Below are 4,307 nucleotides of genomic sequence, written 5' to 3'. Positions count from 1 at the left end.
CAGGCACTCGCATTACAAAGAGGAAAGCCAGCTGTCAGAGCTCACACTGCAATCACTCAGGTGTCTGTGGCGACACTGGTGCAAACAAACCTATTGCACTGCCAGTGGAACAAAAGTGTAGCACATGCAGTTCCAGTCATGGGCTATGCCATCTGGGGTTCTGTAAGGGCACTCTCTGATGTTCACACAACAAATGCACCTACTGACACATTTCTCACAACACATTCCCCAGGTTAAGCAGCGTGTGACTGTCGTGCCATCTTCAGCACATAGCTCCTGAGATCTCCTACGAGGGGCTCTTGAAACCAGGCGTCTGAAAGCGGAAAATGGTATGAAAAATGGCAACTGGGAAAAATTTGTGGCCACGCATAAGAGTACATACATAGTTTCCACTCACATTCTATGGCCATGTCAAACAGCAAGTGAGCATGAGGAATGTTTTGTTGTGTGCCAGAAAGGAAAAGAAATTCGGTGTCCTGCAGCAAGATCTGCACACTAGCAGAGAAATAAAGGAAAATTTTACAGGGCCATGAATTCTTCTACTAACGTTTCCAAGTGATCGTCCACTTTCCAGGTGGACAATGCATTGGAAAGAACATTCCAGGGCAAAGTAAAAGCTTGTGTAAATAGAAGGAAACATGGAATTACCCAGGGTACTGGTGGACAGTGTGACTGGAGTGTAGGAGGCAGGCGTAGTGGCGTGTGAAACTGGAAAACCAGGGACCTGATTATTAAGTTCGTTGCCACAAAACTTACTGAAAATGTTTTATACACCTTTAGGAGTTGAAATTAGGAAAAACATAAGGAACAAGCCTCATCCTGGAAGAACTTCCAGTTCAGCGGGTTCACAAAAAGGAGAAACTTGTTTAAGAAATAAGACAGACTCCAGACATACTTAAGGGAAGAATCAGTAGGGCTTTGAGTCTGATTGGATGGGAGGGAGCAAGAAAGATCAGAGGAATAGACTGATAGTTAAAAGAAGAAATATAAAATGACTTCTCATTTGGAGGCTGTGTCACTAGGAGAGAGAATATAGGAATAGATATATGTTAGAGGATGGGTGAACTCAATTAGTGAAATTAAATTTAAGCATTTTGAGCTCCAGGAAGTTATGGGACATTCATGTCAAGACTAGCAAGTCTTAAAATCCACATATATAGGTGTGATTCAAATTTTGTTCTGCTTGTGTCAAGAGCACACATACTAAAACTGGAACAACACATAGAAGATTAGCATGGGCCCTGTGAAAAGATGACATGCAAATTCATGAAGTGTTCCATATTTTAAAAATTAATTTGGTCGATCTCAGCTGACTAGAATCAGGCTGCATCAGTTGTTTCTGTCTCTTTGCTTTACTTGCAGCATCTCTTACTTGATTATCCTTTGGTCGATAAACACCTTTCTATTGCATAAAAAAATGCAACCATCCCATAAAACCTCATGTAGTTCTCACTCCATTGAGCAAAGATTTCAAAAAGAAAAAGGGGAGACAAAAGGACTTCCTTACTTCTTCGGTCCGTTATAGATTTCTTTCTTATCACAAGAATAAAACTACTTTTGTTAATGTATGCCATGAGTGATTTTCTAATTAACAGAGCAAATAGATTGTTTTCACCCAGCCTACCAGGTGTTTGGGGGGAATGTGACATCCTTTGACCCTCTCCCTCTAATTAACACTCTGCCATTTTGGGTGTGACGACCATGCTCTCCTCTGGTATTACTAATCCACCTCATTTCCCTTGAATGGCTACTCTTCCTCTTCCCACTTTCATAATTGGCCCCTTTATCTTCTTTTCCCAGAGAGCAGCCTCACCTACAGCTCTGTCCTTAACAACCACCTTATGAAGGTCTCACTAGAATACCTCCAGAGACCAGGGAGGTGGCCCAGATGAATAGGAAATATTTGTACATGTATATTCTAAGTGAGGAGTTGGATTAATGACCCAAGGGAGCCACTACTCCTCAGCTCCCTTAGATATTTGCCACATGAAAATGCTAAGCACTCAGCCCAGATTCCCTGATTTATTAAGAAAAGCTCATTTTTTTTTTAGTGTATGATTAAATGGTAGCCCATTTATTTGTCAAAATCTATTTAGAAGGAAAAAGCGCAATCCATTCCTCTAATTTGCTAGTTTGCTGTCTGTGACATAAACAAGTGATTCTTCAATTGATATCTACAGCCCTGACCTCTGTCCTTAGGTAGAGTACCAGAGCTCTAGCTGTAAACTGGATACCTTCACTTTGTTATCACACAGGCACCCAGTTTCTGTTCTCTCCCTGAAATATGCTTTAGTACATATTTTAAATCTTTTATATCTATCACCTTTATTTGGATATCAGTGATAATGTCTAACGATAATACTTAAGCAAAAATTCAAAGCTCTGAATGACTTATATGCAATAGGTCATTTGGATGTGTTGGATAATCTATGCATAACAAGAATAATAGTAATAGTAGGTGTAATAAGAACAATAGTAGGCTGCATGTACTATTTCTATTACTGTATTAGACAATGTGTTAAGAATTTTACATGAATTAACTTAAAGAATCCTCAAAACACTGGAGAAAAGCCCTTTCATTTTATCCACACTTTATAAATGAGGAAATAGAGACTCCAATAACTTCCCAAGGTAATCTTAGGAGTAAATGGACCGATTCAGGATCCAAATCCAGACCTGACTGAAACAAGAGCCTTGTAAACACTGTGCTCTGCTGTCAGTCCTACCTATTCCAAAATTATAGTGGTTGAAGCTGAGGTTCAAAATGTTTTGAACAGTTGTGATGAGAAATCTATCATAAATAATAAATTCTGTTTCCAGAATGGTTTTGTGAAATCATGACTGCTGACCAAGGCAGACTGGTTCCTCTCCATCTCTGGGGACATCAGCAATTATGGTGTGTCCAGCCATCGCTCCCTCCCTGTTCAGGTCACCTTTCTTCCCAAAGATGTCCTGTCTCCTATTCTGGAGCCTGTGGCTGAGCGGGCAATCACAGAGCCACGCCTATCTTGTCATGCTACAGGAGTGGAGGTATGTGTTAGCTTGCTAGGGCTCTCATGTACCAAAGCCTGGGTGGCTTAAACAATGGAAATTTATTTTCTCACAGTTCTGAAGCCTAAAAGTGCAAGACCAAAGTGTTGGCAGTGTTGATTTCTTCTGAGGCCTCACTCCTTGGCTTGTAGCTGGCCATCTTCTCCCTGTGTCTCCACATGCCCCTCTGTACTGTCTGTGTCTACATTCCCTCTTCTTTAAGGAAATCAGTCATATTGGATTAGTGCCACTCTGATGACCTCATTTTAACTTAATGACCTCCTTAAAGAACCTATCTCAAGATATACTGTCACATTCTGAGGTCCTAGGGGTTAAAATTTCAATAAATAAAATTTTGAGGAACATAACTTGGCCCTAACAGGCTGAAACCACAGCCAGCCTATTTCTGATTGATATAATTGTACCTTGCCTCTAAATAGAGATGTTGGCCCCATTTGGGGATATTCTTCAAGCAAGGCTAAACAGTGTCTTCTTGAGGTTTGATGAGAATGTAAAAAAATAAAGGTCTTACTCTATTCTGAGATTCCTAGTTCCAAGGTTAATATAGGTTTGGAGATTACCTATAAACAGCAAAGGTTCCCTTCACAGGCGTGTGGGGAAAACCAGCCAAGGGTCAACATGAGGAAGACAGACACGAGAAATGGAGAGGAGAGAGGATTCTGATTGTATTATTTGACTGCAGATATCCAGCATGCCTAAACCCAAGGAACCCCTGTAACTTTCATTTGAAGCCATACATGTTTGATTTCTTTAACTCATTTGAACTGGAATCCTGTCACTTCCAGTGGAAAGAGGCTTAACAAATGTACCTTGGAAAACAGGTACCTTTGGCAGAATAAGTTAGGTGGGCTGAACAACTTAACAGGTTCAATAACAGGGTTAAAAAGGACAGAAGCAAGTTCCATAAAACGGGAGCATTTTAACATAAGCAGAGATTAAATTCACTATGTGGGTTTAAGATGTCTCATCCTTTCCAAGGAAAAACAATGATAGGGCAGCCCTGGCCAGTGTGGCTCAGTTGTTCGAGTGTTGGCCATGCACTGAAAGTAACAGGTTCAATTCCCAGGCGGGGCACATGCCCAGGTTTCGGGCTCGATCCTCAGTCGGGGTATGTGTGGGAGGCAACCAATCGATGTTTCTCTCTCTTTCTTTCCTTCCCCCTCTTCTCCGTCTAAAATCAATAAAACATATTTTTTTAAAAAAATTTTTAAAGCAATTTGTTAGGGAAAGGAAGGAGATGGGAGGGGGGCTAGGCA

At 40.9% G+C, this 4,307-nt stretch overlaps 1 non-coding gene across 1 annotated transcript; it reads left to right on the top strand.

The window, feature by feature from the left end:
- The first annotated feature begins 1,179 nt into the window (after positions 1 to 1,179).
- LOC148093126 (U6 spliceosomal RNA) lies at positions 1,180 to 1,286 on the top strand. The gene has a single exon (XR_015714631.1). It is a non-coding gene; the product is annotated as a U6 spliceosomal RNA (small nuclear RNA).
- Positions 1,287 to 4,307: the final 3,021 nt, after the last annotated feature.

Source organism: Miniopterus natalensis, chromosome 5, assembly GCF_054644295.1.
Source record: "Miniopterus natalensis isolate mMinNat1 chromosome 5, mMinNat1.hap1, whole genome shotgun sequence".
Taxonomy (NCBI): Eukaryota; Metazoa; Chordata; class Mammalia; order Chiroptera; family Miniopteridae; genus Miniopterus; species Miniopterus natalensis.
The sequence above is the reverse complement of the archived record's forward strand: the minus strand, read 5'-3'. Positions and strand labels throughout refer to the sequence as shown.